The sequence below is a fragment of the Poecilia mexicana genome, unplaced genomic scaffold (assembly GCF_051168715.1).
Source record: "Poecilia mexicana isolate PSO_F unplaced genomic scaffold, ASM5116871v1 scaffold_3, whole genome shotgun sequence".
NCBI lineage: Eukaryota > Metazoa > Chordata > Actinopteri > Cyprinodontiformes > Poeciliidae > Poecilia > Poecilia mexicana.
Genome location: NW_028263372.1, coordinates 31,751,632 through 31,768,324, shown reverse-complemented (window position 1 = coordinate 31,768,324; position 16,693 = coordinate 31,751,632). Strand labels below are relative to the sequence as shown.

Here is a 16,693-nt window from a genome sequence, read left to right as displayed (position 1 = left end):
GCAAATATGTAAGGAAACATGGGACATTTTTTGCACCATAGTGAATGTCCTTTAAGTAGTTTCTATTATTATTATTATTATTATTATTATTTTATATTTTTTTTTGCAAGATCTTATTCTACCAAAGTAAAAATCCCTCCTTTCCTGGAGAGTTTCTTGTAAAAGGGTGCAGTAAATTCCTTTTGTTCCTCTCAGAAAAGCTTATCTTGAGTTTTGAATTTTGGCCTGTATCATTTTTTTAAATGGCAGTTACCTTTGAAAGTTAGCATCAGTTATGTTCAGTTAACTATTACTGGGCGACAAACAAACCTTTAGAGGAAATGAGTTTGATTTACTAAAACTAAATCAGAAGGTGCCCAGGGTTACTCGTACCCCGAGCTTACAAAAACATTATTTAAAAGGAAATATCACCCAACACTGGATGTTTATCAGAAGGCAAAATGAACTTTCAAAGGAAGTCGGAAGGGAGGGAGGGAATATTTACCCAATCCAAGCATGGACCTTTCTTGGATTCCCATATTTTAAAATTCCTGTGTGTTTTCTTTTTAAATTATCTTTGAATTATAAGTTCTTCATTACTGAAGCTTTTTGTTAGTGTTAGCTAATAAAATCCCCTTCAATAAGACTACAGAAACAACATGGAAATGCCCTAAATTAAACATTAAAAGACATTTTAACTGAGCTTAACTGATATGCTGACATGGCAACACAACCCGTGCTTCTTTAAAGCTAGCAAGTGGGTGTACCCTGCATAATTACAATAAATTACACTAAAAGGTTTTCCTTTTGTTTCAAAAACAGTCTTTGCAGATTCTAGACAAAAAAGTGAGAGGTAAGAAATTGTTGTCTCAGAAGATTTGACTTAATAAAAGCAACATGACGTTCTGCCACCCTATAAAAAACAACTTCATTCCTGAAAAAAAAAGGAAAAATAAATACATGAAACTGTCATTTACTGGCAGCTCATTGCTAAACTCACAAATTAAATACAAAAGTAGATTAAAAAAAATATTAAATGTGTCTCAAAAATAAGCCACCTATCAGCCGTTAAATAAAAATTAAACAAAAAAAAAGAAAAAAAAAAAAAAACACGAAGCAGAATGTTTAATAAAGAGCAAGTGCCGGCTTTTAAAAATGTAGCCATAGGTGAGAATGAAGGCTTTAAGTGGGTCAGTCAGTAGGGGAGGTTGTGTAATGGGTGAGAGTCTGTGAATGAATGGATGAGAGTCGGTCAGTGTGTGAATGGGGAAAAAGCTTAATGGATGTATAAATGTTAAAGACCGAGTCACTGAGTGAGTCCAATAACAAAGCGTTAATTATTAAAACTGCAATAATGGTTTTTTTCTCTTTCATTAAAAACTCCTAAAAATGTTAATCTTTAGAAAATATGCATTTACAAAAATGAATCGCATCTGTTGAAGTAGTTCTAAATGTGCATAATAATATATATGTGACTGAAACTGACATTTAAATGTCTGGAAGTATGAATTTGTTTTCTTTCTAGACGTGTTGTTTCGTCTTCCTTGTGGCACAGTGTGTCAGCAGGAGGGGGAAGACGTATTATTAGTTATCTCAGTGTTTGCCTCTGTGGGTTTTCCTGTGAGCTAATTGGAGTCCTCCCATGTGTCCCAGCTGAAAAAACTGCATGTTTGCAGATAAAAATAGGTACAGCATTTCCTGCTGTGCCAGAGACGGTATTTGTCTCACAGTCTCCACCTTTGTGCTGCTTGTTATTTCCAGTGGTAACTATCTACTGCAATGGAAATGGAGAGTTCGGTAGCAAATGCAAATAATAAAAAAAAACAACAGATAACATTTGTTGCTTTTTTCATGACTAAAGAGATTTTTAAACAGCCATTTTGACAGCTGCTTCTGATCTAGTTTTGTTTGCTACAGCTAGCATTTTGTTAGCTCTAAGCTAGACCTTACTGCCTTTCATTTGGCTTGTTTTTTAAAACATAAAAGCTCATGCTTGCTCTCTTGTGCTCCATTTAGTGGCATTCCTGAATAGTTTATTGCTCATTAATGTAGATCACTTGCCAAATTGTCAAGACTTTTGGATAGCCACCATCAGCTTCATTGTTGGGCTAAAGAAAAGAATCAACTGCATCATATGTTGTAGGTGAAATTAGTTGTATTAATGTTTTATGACTCTGAACTGATTTGAGCTTAATATTACACAAAAACAGTTAAAAATGTAACATTAATAAAAAGTAAAAAAAAACAAAAAAAACAAACAAACCTCAATGTATCTTGCCTTCTCATTAATTGGTGCTCCTTTAATAAAATATTTGTTGAATAATTTTAATGGTGCTGATCAGTTAGCTAGTGTGAGTATTTATGTTTCTAAATACTGATCAGAAATCAGAAATGCCATTTGACATTGTGAAGTTATCCTACAAATACAGTACTATAACTTAGATGGGTAGTATGGAGCAGTTTGCCTTTTTTAGGTCTAGCTTAGAGCTAACAAATGCTAGCTATAGCAAACAAAACTAGATCAGTAGCAGCTGTCAAAATGGCTGTTTAAAAATCTCTTTAGTGATGAAAAAACAACAAATTGAAAAATGGTGGGAAAATGTAGATGTTAATAGTTCTTAATAATCACATGGCTGCTGTTTGCTCCACATTAGTTTACTACTATGGACAGTACACTGAACAGAAACTTCTTTCCTGAAGCAGATTTTCATTGAGAAAATGAAAATCTCAATAGCTTTGCTAAAAACATCAATGTAGTGCTGAGTTCCAGCTGCAAAAAAAACAACAAACAAACAAAAAAAACAATATAGTTCTAAAACCAATACAAAAATTTATAGAAGTGATAAATTAGGTGATAACTTGTCTTCTCATTATATCACTACATCAAAACTGAATTGTGGTTTGCACTAGCAGTTCTCCACTGTGTTATTTTCTAATGCTCTCTCTGTTCACATTCTGTATTTTACTATGACCAAAGTGCTGCTACGGCTGCTGTTTTCCTGTTTCTGACACCAGATGGTAAGATAAAGTTAATAGAGCTAGAATCACTCAAACATTTTATCAAAGCCTCAAAGGCTGCACCTCGACTTCCTCGTGCCGCTTCCTACATGCTGAGATGTGCTCTCACCCCACGGATGGAACGTTCTCCAGCAGGGAACATGCGGAAAGAACTCAGTAAAACGGTTGTAGTAATGGGGTAGAAGCATGACTGCTTGATGCCTCCCAGTCTCTTAATCACATGCTGCATTGTAACTGTACCACGTCTTGCAAGATAATATTACAGGCATTCTTCTCCAAGGATGAATACAGGTTGTTTTCTAGAAAGTTAATAGAAATATTTTTCGTCATAAAATGCCCTATGCCTAATCCATTCATGTATTTTTTTCCTCCTATAGTGACAGCCCAAGTCCTTCCACAGCTATATTTGACTCTGACGAGTGCACTTATAGAAGAGGTTTATTATTAGCTGGTTTGCAGGCAGAGCCTAGAGCTGTCAGTGCAGATCGTACCTTACAGTTTAGATTCTGTCAGAATACATCCATCACTGTCCTAATCTTTAATATTTCTTGATTTTCTTTCAAATGTCCAGCCTTGAATCTTAATATGTTCACTGCCACTGTTGTAGAGATACATTTGAATGTGCATCCACATTGCTTTTTTTTTGTTATTTTTTTTCCTCAAACTTGCAAGATAAAAAGTTTCAGGTTATTGAGCTAATTTTAATATTTCAGCCACACTGGTTTGAGAGCATGAATGAAGTAAGAGCCCAGCACCTCAGTCTCAGCCACTAAAACGTTGTTATTTGGTTAATATTCAGAGGTGGACCTGCTGGAGTGTGTCACATAATTGTTCTCCTGCATAACTCGGGGTTATCATCATATTGATCTGATAGCAAAATCTTCCCTTCAGAATATTTTAATATAAGCCAGAGTTATTATTTCCGTCAGCCAAGACAAGTGGTCCAGGTTCTGAAGAAACAAAGCAACCACAGACCATGACATTTCCACTGCCATGCTTGTCTCTTAGTACAATGAAATCCACAAATCCTTCTACAGAATATTTCCCCAGAAGTCTTGGGATCATCAAGACATTTTTTCTTCAGCCTTGAAAATCCCCCATGGTCTAATTTTTGCCCACTTTCTCATTCCATCTGTTGATTCATGAACTCTGACCCTAACTGAGACAAGTGAGGCTTGCAGAGCTTTAGATGTTATTTTGTGTTTTACTGGAATGCCAAAACTATGTATTTAGTTTGGGATATGATCTGCTACTCTGATCTGATGATCTGCTTCATATTGTCTGCCACTTAGTAGTGGTTAGCCAAATTGAGCTGCCATCAATGCCAACATTACGTTTTGCTAATATGGAAAGTACTCCTGGATCAGTGCTGCTGTTTTTTGTGTATCTGCTGTCTTCTCAAAGCTCCAAGGTAGCCGGTCGAATGAGTCTGGTTCTGCTGCAGGTGTCTTCCTGTTAAAGGGGAGTTTTCCTTTAACTACATGCAAGCTCAGTATGAGGAATTGCTGCAAAGTCAACAACTCAATGTAAGTGATTGTCTATTATCGCTATATTTTCCTCCAGGAGGAGTGAAAGCTGCAAGTTAATAACTCAATGGAATCTGTGGGGATTTCTTAGACAGAAATCCGTTTTTAAACGTTGAGATTATATGTGCTGTGAATTGGCGGTATATAAATAAACTTGGTTAACTTTTTTACATATTTGAAATCTGTGTTTAGACTCCTCGTATCTTTGTCTAATGTATGCATTTTTTGGCAATCTGCAAACTCTTGTTATATCTTCAATACGTTTTCACAGCACTCTAAAGCAATCCCTCAAATCACTCATGCTAATTCATTAAATTAATCACAGTTTTGTTTAAGACATTGTGGTGCCAGAGAATTAAACAACTTTTCTTATCTAGCATTGACCACTTTCTGAAAAATCTGAAGACGTTCTTTATCAGATATTCTGGTTGCAGTCGACTCTGCAACCAGAACCAAACATGGAGAAGCAACAATCCGTTTCTATGCACCACAAACAGGGAACAAACTTCCAGAAAACTTCAAAGCAGTTTCCTTTGATTAGTAGTACATAGAATACTGATCAATATATTTGCTTGATGATTTTGATGATGGTATTTGACAAAATGCGATGCCTATTGCTCACTCCATAGTGGCTGCATGAAGTTTTTATGATGTAAATCACTTTGACCTGCCTTGTTGCTGAAATGTGCTGTACAAATAAACTGCATTTGACTTGACTTTATGGTAGTGTAGATTTGAGGAAGTATCTTTAATCTCTATACCATAAACCTAAACTTCTGCACTGCTAGATGTACATTCTGCTTTAAGCAGTGGTGAATCAATGAAAACAATCCATTAAGGCCCCTTTTGAATAAATGATTCTCAAGATGAATGGCTCTTTTGGATTCTGTAACTCTGCAAAGATGTTGGCGATGCTTGAAGGAAGGAATATTCAAATAATCTTATGTCTAGGTAGACAGTGTCATTGCACTAATCTAATTCAAAGCAATCTGCCCATTCACATATATCAACCCAGAATCTTGTTTGACATCCATAAAGCATTTTCTCCTTTGCAGGAGCACTCAATTTTAACATTTGACGTGGTGTTATCCATCTGCTGCCTGGTTTTATTTGATTTTCAGCAGTATATATCACAAAAGACGGATTTCCTTTTACTTTTCTTTGCTGACAGACTTTGACTTTTTTCTCACTCAGGGCAGATGATTAGATTCAGTGAACACAACTGCTATCATATTAAAATTGTTATCCCTCTTTCAAACCCGATATAAAACATTCAACCACAGAAAATGCTCAGTTGCTAAAGGTAGTATTTTGCAGATTAACCTGTAGGAAATCATTCTTATTTACTTTATTCCAACTGTAATAACCAAATTCATTTGTGCATGCCAAGGTTTTCCTGTCAAATTTGATCAAGTAGTTTTATGTTCAAGGGCTGCATTGCCATACATTATACTGAAAAAAAATAAAATCCCAAAGGATAGGGTGGAGGGCACCATAAGTCATAACTAAGAAACTAGAGTTTGGTCTAAATGTAATTATTCTCATGGCAACGGGGGCTGGAATCTCTGATAGGGGCTATTTGTCTATGGAAAACACTATCCTCAAGAGTCTGTGTGAGTGTGCCACACACCAAAAAAACATCTGTGTGTGAACATTTGCACTTTATGTAATCCTGCTGTCTTTTTCCATGTATCACCCATAGTTTGGAAACTGTGTGTTTTGGATAGCTGAGTGATTTTCCCCCCACACAAACCTCTGGAAAACATGAAGACCTACATTTATATATATATATATATATATATGTATAAAAACATGCCTTTCTTGTGGGAGTCGATCTGCTGCAGTTTCTGGAGTGAAATTCAGCTGCTGAACAGTCAAAAAGGAGCTTCATGATATCAGTAACAGCTCAGGGTCCCGGCTGTTGCGCTGCACGCTGTTTTTAAGTGGCTCTCTGTAACAGCTGGGGAGTGGAGTTTAATCCACAGTGCGAGACTGAATTATGCATTATGCTGTGAATGTTACACCATGTCTATTTAAATGCAGTGCTTGTTGTGTGTCTCAGTCTGCACCATTTTTGAAGCTCCTGGGCTGTGACAGAATAACAAAATATAGCAGTCATTATATGTGGTGCTTTCCTTGTTGCTGTAACTTCATCATTCATAAATAAATTGATTTGCTTTAAGGTCAGCTTTTAATGTCCTTACCATTAAGGACATATCACACTATCTGCAAGAAGAGTATCATTTTGAATGTCTCAATCATCCTTAATTTTTTTTGGTGACAGTGTATGACACAAACATGCCCTGACTATTATAAAAATAAAAAAAAATCCCTTACAGTAGCTAAAGCGCAGGAACAACCAGAGTTTATTTTTTAATATTGGCAAGGTTTCAAATAAAAGTGTATTCAAATATGTAACTTTTAATCTGTGCTTGACAATTAATTCAGACTGAACTTCTCCTACATGCTAAATGTCAGAAGAGAGAGTATCCTTGTTTAAATTTTATTCAAATACAGAAATGGGCATGCATTTTCTCCGTATTTGTTAGAATTGTCTTTTAAACTCTTTTTAGATGCTGCCCACAATAGTTTACTAGAATTTTTTCTCATTCCTTCTTTGGAGAAAAATGATGCAACTGGACCTAGTTTGTGGGCCGCATTGCCCACACAAAACCATTCATTTTAACTCACACCAGTACTTTGTAATTGTAACTCCAAAAATATTGACTTCATTACCCTCAAATGCCTTTATAACTGATTCTGCAAAATGTCTATGATTTTCCTCTATGTGATAAGAACATGTGGAATGTTAATTCTTATATTCAAGAAAGATGGAAATCTACATAAAATCTGAATGCATAATGATCACAGTTCCATACAGTTCACATTAGTGATTCCAAATCAGGTGCAAAGGACAGGAAACCCTGATAGAAAGGGTCATTCCAGGAATTTAGCATCCCAAAAGTACAGCTTCAGTAGTGTAGACTGAGAATCTGAATATGTTAGCATGAGTTTAAGTAACATTAATCCTGTGGTATCAGCTGCATTTATACATTTTGCTGTGGCGGTGGGAGCTGTGTGGAGGATTACAGCTCTAAGTTTATTGTGAAATTCAGGAACCAGATTTAAGGAAATAGATGAATGCCAAACATTTACAACAATGGAGGACATTCACTTTATGGAGTATAAAAATGTCAATTGAATCCTTTCTATATTTATGTGAAACTGAAAAACCAACAAAAACAGATCAATGAATGACTGAAGAATCCTGCTGTCACAGAATTACTGAAATTAGGCTTTCTTTTTGTCTTTACTGAAACTACTGATATTTGGAGACATTGGAGGTCACTGCAGTATTTTGGCAAAAGTTATGAAGTGACAGTGTGGAACATCTAAGGAGTCACATGAAGCGCTGGAGCGACAGGTCGCACAGTCCTGGATGAAGGTCACAGTTTCTGTTTCTGTTGTATGGAAGCTTTGTTTCTCCAATCTTCATATTTTCAGTGTTATTGATCCATAAACCCAATATGTTTGTTGTTCCACAATAACAACCCAATAAAAACTACAAAAAAAACTGCTTTAATCTCCAAACTCCACAAACAATGGGGAAAGTCTTTTAATGTTTCTTAGAGGTCACTTTTAGAATCGATGTGGTAACTTCTGAGATGGAAACCAGTACATACCTCTGTGACCAAAATACTGAGGAAGGCAAACATTAGTTGAACAGATATTTATTCAGACAACAGAGGAGCAGCTGGTGTATCAGTTTACAAAGCCACCAAACAAACTCAAGTTGTTTTCATGTGGAAGCCAGTCAATACTTTACTTTGCATGAATCATGGATGGATGGAAGGATATGTCAGAATTTCTGTTTGGGCTCCACAGTATTTTTGTTTAGAAAAAAAGAGCATAATTCAACATTTTAGCTCAGCTTAATGACGATGTGAAAGGATATGTTGTGTATCTCTTCTACTCATAGCTTGTGTTCACATTTATAAAACTGTGCTTCTCTGAATAAATGGAGATTTTTGAAATATGTAGGTATATCATTTACAGAGTGCAATGGAAGTAGTAGAAGAAGTGGGCAAATTATGGAATAAGATCAATCTGTGTATCTAAATCGAAATATATTTGTGAACTGAGATCAGAGACAAAGGACAGGATAGAAAAGCTCTAAAGCACAGAGGTGAAGATATATGTATTCCTCAGTTTGTAAAAGAAGCAACGCCTTTGGTGCATTGCTTCAGAATTTTTTTTTTTTATTTATTGAAGCATGAAAAGATTAAGTGAAGGTGCCACTGACTGACTGACAGTTTTGACAAGAGTGTCTTGGAGAAAACAGGAAAATAATTGAGTGTCCTCAGTTTGTAAAGCAGAGCATATTCCAGGCACTTTCCCAATATTTATGCTCAGCAGTTCAATGAAATCATAGGAAGTTGATAAAAAGGTTTTGGATTGTGTACAGAAACTGATTACTAATAATGAAAAAAATCATGTAAAAATAAAGTCTGTAAAATGTTATCATAAACCAATTGAATAATATTTATTTTCAGTCAATAAAAGTCATCACAATGAGAATAACTACCCTGAATGTTTTAATGACTGGCATTGTGATTTGTAACTATTGATTATTTCACTCCTGAGTCAATACAAATCTTAAATCTTAATAATAGAGCTCCAAGCAGAACATAAAACTACAAATGCTAAGCTATATATTGTAACATACCAAATCAAAACAGCATTGAGGAAAAGCATTTCCTGGTTGTCCATCCATCCATCCATCCATCCATCCATCCATCCATCCATCCATCCATCCATCCATCCATCCATCCATCCATCCATCCATCCATCCATCCATCCTCTGTACAAGTTATGGTTTTATGATAAACTTGATAGCATTGTTTAAATGATTTTTCTTGCATTTTGGCTTTTGTTGTTGCTTTGTGACATTTTGCTGTTGTGTTGTGGCTTACATAGCTGTGTTGTGACTGTTTTTATTGCAATGTGGCTTTTGGTGTTGATTTGAATTCTTTTGTGTTGCTTTGCTACTTTTGCATTTTGAACCTTCTATGGATTCCACAAATCTGGCCTTTGAGATGAATCAAAATATAAAAGCCATGATTAAAACAGAGCCATTTAAAGCTCCTTTTAGCAGTTTACGTCATGTAGAGGACACAGCAAACATGGAGGAATAAGTTCTGGATAGATAAGAGCGATACTGAATTTTTTTGGCTGATATGAAAATCGTAAAGTAAAATAAAATAAAAACCAGGACTGGACACCATTACTATTAAACATGATTGTGGCAGCATCATGCTTTAGGGATGCTCCAAAGCATTTATCTACACAAAATATTGACCTGCATAGGATTGACTGAATAAATATACATTCCTTTTCAATCCCTTTGCAGTGCTGTGGGTTGGCCTATCTCAATTACATGGTGTGATAGCAAAGTAGAAAAACTTGACAAAGCTTCAGGGGCAAATAGTTGTGTAATTTCAATTATGTAGCTGCAAAAGTAATAAGAGTTATTGGTTTATTATAAATGTAAATAGTCAAAAAGTAAAAAAAAAAAGATAATTTTGTAAAGAGAACTTTAAAGTTTTTCCTTTTCTTAATGACATCCCTCAACAATTCTAGTCTTTGTATCAAGCTAAGATAGGCCGAAAAAATGCCACCAGCCATTTTTTTTCAAAGGTTCCTAAATATGGAAATAGAGGTACTGGAGTTGCTCTCTTTCATTTATGTTGCATCAACTTTGAGTATTACATTTTAGAAAGGAATCAATACCAGTAGTTTCACTGATCCATATTTTTGAAGGTTGTAATCTAGTCTCTAATGTACAGCTTTGATTAGATAACAGTGGGTTTTTGGTTCATCTAAATCTCACTCTGACCTGAAGAGTATGAGAAAGAGAGTTAATGTACTTAGAAATAATCCATAGAAAGCCAAGGCTGCTGTTTTCCTCTCATTGCAAACTGGATGCTGAAATGATTTATCAGGCTGATGTTTACAATAACAGCATCAGCCTAAAATAATGTTTGGTGAATTTTAAGCACACAATATTTCACATCGTTTCATCAATTTGCTGTAGTGGCTACAGTTTTATCCCGTGTGGCAAAGCTTAAGTGTCCCTCTTATATCTTTGACAGAGAGAAAACATTTTGAATTTACATTTAAACAGAAACCACAACAGAGTGCCTTAAAATCTAAAGGATGCAATCGACACTTTATTTCTGTAGTGCATTTGCGTATTTTTTATTTATTTTTTTTGCATACAGGGTTAACTTGGCAAAATAAACAGCTTTCTGAGTGCATGTCAGCCTGCAACAGATTGAATAATGCTGAACTGTGACCTCCTGTGCATCACTGCTTCATTATTCATGCTTGCAAATTGCCAAGTGGACCGTTGAGTTGAGTAGAGTTGGGTTGAGTCAACCCAGGCAGGTAAACAGGGCCACGGTGTGAGTCACTTTGCTCATTACTCTGGGCAACTATACAAATTTTTAATAACAATAATTGGTCTGATTACAGCCCTGCATCTGCCATCCCATGCAGCTCTTATTTTCACATTAGATTTTTATACTGAAACAACCAAAAGGTTGAAAATAAAGTAGAGTAATTCTACCTTTAAATCATCCATACTTTGCATAAATTTGATTTATATCTCTTGGCAGCAGTGCTGAGTCTAATCGGATGGGGTGGCTAAATGCAACATTAACACAGATCCAAGTATCACAGAGGAAACTGCCAACACCAAACTATGCCCCAATAAGCATAAATCATTTCACTGAATTCCCAATACGGTGAAAATGAATATGAGGCATTTTATTTCATGTTACCTGACTAATGCCTGGACAAATACACTAACATCAGCACAAACTTATGGAGATTGAAAACTTCCAAAATTCTAAATAAACAAAAGAATGCTTCACTAAAGTTAATGTGACAAAAAAAATGATCAAAATAGTTCATAATAGCATTTAATTTATCATTTAATTAATCATGCATTAAGCAATAGTTAAATTAGGAAATTAAACAGAGTTATTAGGGTGAGAACTCCAGAGAACTAAAGCTACCAAAAATAATTATAAAATGAAAATTAGACTTATTTTGTCGTTTTCTTATTTTCTGTTATGTAAATCTTTGCTTAACTGTCATTATCCTCATTTAGTTTTGCAATTTACTTTAGCATTTTTTGACAGTGCTGTCAAGATTAAAAATACACATGGGCCAAATATCCTAGATATTTAATGTAACATTTTCTTGTTGATCTCTTTCTCTTGGTTTAATTCAATTTAAAATAATATTTGTGAAGGATCTTTCATTTTTACAATCATCTTTCCTCTGAATACATGGCTATTTTTTTGTATCTACATTTAAGTTTTCCAACAGAATGAAGCAGCAGAAAGAGGAACTCACTGTGCTCTTAAATTAAGCTGAAACTTCAGAGTGACACTGCTCATTAGGAGCTTCTTTTGAAAGGAAGCAAATAAAGATTTTCAAAGCGAGGTTTAGGCCAGACACGGCACACTGTGGGAGAAGTGATGGACAAACTAATTTAGCTGTTTGACAAGAGACTGTACTGTTATCAAGATGTGCAAAGATAACGGTAAGAGAGTCAAATCAAATTGTTTCTCACATGTTTTACATCAGTTTGGAAGATTCTGACTTCCCCTTGTTTGAGATCATAAAGCCTGTTGATTAGGCTCATCTGTGGGGTATTTAAGCTCAGCAGGATCACCTGTGGTCTTTGAAGACAGTGGTTACTGCGGAAACATTTTAGTCTATGAAGCGTTTAATGAGCAATTATGTCTGAAAAAAAACACAGCCCTAGTTTGTGTGCGTGGCCCACCTCGGCTTTGCCACGGTCCCTTAAAATGTATGTGGATGCCGGCAGGAGAAGATGTTGCAGAAATTCATCAAAAGCTTATTGGAAGTGATTGTTGAAAGGCTTAGACCAAGATTAATCAAACTGTTTCTTTTACTAACTCTAAGCTAGCACAGATTGTGCAACAGCACAGACAGTGTCTGACGTCATTTTTGTTGCTCAGAGGTTACAGTAGGCATACATGATTTCAATTAAATGAAGCTGATAGCAACTTTATCATTTAGAAATGAAAAACACTTTCAGAAGGTTGCGACTGGATTGATGTAGGTTCCATGGCAATTTATGCAAGTAGGTTTTTGGCAGCTTCTTGTGTGCTGGAGGAAGAGCATTGATGTCTTCAGCCTCCAATGCAACAAAAAATGACCACGCAACAATACCATGAAAAGGAACTTTCATCTCGAGTGTAATTAGTTTTTAAAGAAGGGAAGGAGTTTCTTATTAATCTGTTTCCAGACACACGACGGCTCCACATGGTGAATTAACTAATTGGACTTGAATAATTACAACAAAAAAAGCCCTAAACCCTCCTGTGTTTGAAAAACCAGATAAATGAAATAGAGATTTCAAAGTGATTGCTTGGCCGCATGCATTGGACAACTGCTGTAAGACATCTAATTTGGTGCTGCTCTGTGCTATAAAGAATTCATTAAGCATTAAGGTTGTCTGCAGAAGAATTTCAAAGGATGCCTTTTTAACTATCCTGGGTGCAGTTGAATCTAACATTAAATGTATCAATGACATATTTTCTTAGTTATGAGGAAACTTCTAAAAGAAGCATACCAACACTCACTCTCCAACTTTAAAGGTGCAGTATGTAAGTTTTATAAAAAATTTTTTTTGTTGTTTTTATATATTTGTTAAATTTGTCACCATGTATGTTATGAAATAGATAATCTGTGATCCCTTCCACCTCCTCCCATACCTACTATTTCCATCTGACAAAATGCACCATTCCTGGTCAAAAACAACCAATCAGAGCCAGGAGGAAGGTCTTAGCGCTGTCAATCATCTTCATGTAATCTCTGCTAAATGTGCTAATGGCGGAGAAAGTTACTGGTTTTATCTGCTGTCACTGGTGGCCACACTAACTAATCTAAGCATTCATGACAGGCTGTGCTATCTGCAGCATAACAGAGAGCAAGGTGGTAGAAAGAGGAGGATGAGCGGCGCCTCATGGAGGGGTGATTAACAACACAAAGACCTGCCTCCTGGCTCTGATTGGTTGTTTCTAGATAGCATTGGGAGCAATGGAAGAAGGTAGAGGAGCTTGATTTCTTTTCACAGATTATCTGTCTCATGGCACACTGCCACAACAGTGACAGTTCCAACAAATATGTAAAATACATTTTTAACAAAAGTTACATACTGCTTTCTTAGTCCATTTCATTTGTTTGTGTAAATCTCAAAATGAAATACTTCCATGGATGGTTGTCTGATATTTTGTGCAGCGTTTTAGCTCAAAGTCCTATTCAGTTTTTTTCTTTTCATTTCCATTTCCTAATTTTGTACATAAAGATCCTTAACTTAGAGTCATTTTGTATTTCCCCCAACTCATTTGCTTTAAGTTGATTGAGAAAGTACTGTCAAACATGATGAAAGACTGAACATAACCCACCAGCTGCACCAACACAAAATGCACTCCAGTGCACCCCTCACCCCACCTTGACCCTAACACAGCACCAGGGCGACGGCCACAGCATACAAAAGACTGGGCACCCCATCAACCTCACACCTATGAACCCAGAGCCTTGCTTTTTCACTGTCCCCCCAAAAGACAGACTCCCACCGCAAACACTGCACACTACCCACAGACACGCACATGCATTTATTCCTAAACATGGGATATTTTTGCCACTGAGATAAAGTACTGGCTTTCTCTAAAATGTTCTGTCATATAATAATGTTACTGCAATAAAAGATGCAATTATTAGAAGACTTCTACCTGTGGTGCTAACAATCGTCAAGGGTGCTGTGCAAGTAAATGGGCTATTAATGTTGATATTGTCAGCAGACCTTCAAACTCGCATGTTACCATACCAACACTATTAATAAAGCACTTAAAAACAACCACAGCTGAAACAAAGTGCAGCAGCTTACATATGCTAAAATAATAATAACAATTAAAAAAAAACAGAAATATATGACATGATAAAATAAATACAGTAAAACCAATCGAAACAAACTAAGGTCAAAGCCTCACTGAAGGTGAAAACAAAAACATTTGTTCAAATTGCATGCATAAATTATGGCTCAAGAAAATAGTATAATTTATCTAAATGAGAAAATATCTAAAGGTATTAAAAATATAATTTAAAAAATACTCAATTATACAAAAAGTCTAAGCCCTAATACAGTGGACTATTATTAGTATTCATTAATCTAGCTATATTTTCAAGGCAAAAGTGAAAGGAATGAAAAGTAGCTAATGTAAGACAGCAGACACTTTTATTTACCTCCTGTATAAAGAGCATAAAAACATCCAGAAAATAGTTTTTACGCGAATGTGCAATTCACCGTTTTGAAAACACCCATCTGCATTTCTCTTTCATAGCATTCTTAAATGGTTGTGCTTAGACTCTCAACTAATACTCATGAAAATTGACTAGGAAGCCCTTATGTACTGTAATCATCAAAGAAACAACTGCAGAGGTTGCATTCATCCCCATCAGCAAGCCGTGGAGAAGTAAATTATTTAAAAAATAAACCTAGAAATGCTGACTTGCACTTGGTATTTTGTTTTATTTATCCCTCAAGCATTACAGTAGTCATTTATAGTATAAGCATGCATATTCTGTAATAACTGTAAATAAAAACAACCCTCTTCTGCAAGAGAAGATAAACCACCTGTATATGCACAGTTTCACTGAGCATCACAACAAATCACTGTTTTGTTATTGTCTGTGCTGAAATAGGACAGTTAATTAAAAATTAAACGTATGGGATGCGATGCAATATTATTATGCTGCAAATTATTAATGATATTAGTAAGTTTGTCAGCCTGTTAAATACTTAAATACTTTTTTTGTTGATATTTTTAAAGTTGTTGCAGAAGATAAATTATAGAGCCATTTCTGAGGTTTATAATAAAATACCCAAAAACACAATTACAGTGGGGCAAAATGGGATCTAGTTTGTAATTTCGTTTGCAAATTGGGGGATATATTGCCGGCAGCTACCATTATCAAGGGAAACAACATGGCAATTTTTATGCTTGGTAGCACAACTGGCAGGCATCTGCATCTGCTGTTGATAAGTGATTGTAGGCGTTTCATTAAGTCACTGTTGTAATGCACATATGTGAGAAAAGCCTGCGGGGGCCTGAGATGGAAGAGGCTGGTTTGGAGGTGGTGCATCTTGACTGACATGGAGGAAAAGATAATGACAGCTTTTGTTCTGTGTAGCGCTCCTCTTCCCTTTTGTTTGCACAAAATATAAAACGGTGCTTAATTTACCAGAACCACAGCTAAAGACTGTAGATGTAATAAACACTAGTGGAGGAAGATAACACAGTACATCCACAATATATACCATACTTGAAGCTTTTCACAAAGTGGTCAGTAAATCTTAACAACTGGTACTTTGCACAAGTATTGATATTTTTAAACAATTCTATTTTGTCCCATTAATTTAGGGTTATATGAAATAAACCAACACATATATGAAGTTGATGGAAAAATGACACATGGTTAGGGCAACTATTCTTTCAAAACAACAACAGTGGGGTTTTCTTTTTTTACAAAACTCAATATTCTGCCCTGATATTCATATATATTCTCTTGATTATAATTACGTTCTGCTTTTTGCAGCATTTCTTTGTCCAGAATAGCCCTGGATTCAGCACCATCCAGTTTTCCATCAACTCTGACCAACTTTCCACAGCATGATACCGCCTCCATCTCAGTAATGATAACGTGTACAATGCGATGTGTATTGTTAGTTCTCTAACAACACACACGAATAATCCAATAGCTTCAGGTTTATATGATATTATGGGAAATAGAGCAAAAGAAACAGTTACATTTAATTTAAATAGAGTATGTTATTCTGCCATTTGGCAAGGTACTTCAGTTCTGTTTCATCGCAGAAAAAGTTCACTACTTCTCTTGAACTTGGAACAGTTAATAAGAGGCGACATGTCCAGCTGTTGATGTTGTTCTGTGCTTCGGTTCAGTGGTCCTTCAAGCCAAAAGTGAAGATCTCTGCAGAGAACAAGGCAGTTTCAGGGAGGTCCCACCTCACTAGTTACAGGATTTGAAGGATGTCTAACTGTCGGCTGAGT

At 35.7% G+C, this 16,693-nt stretch overlaps 1 protein-coding gene across 1 annotated transcript in view; it reads left to right on the top strand.

Moving 5' to 3' along the window:
• Window positions 1-16,693, top strand: part of kcna4 (potassium voltage-gated channel, shaker-related subfamily, member 4) — a 59,707-nt gene that overhangs the window by 23,205 nt on the left and 19,809 nt on the right. The window lies entirely within an intron of this gene.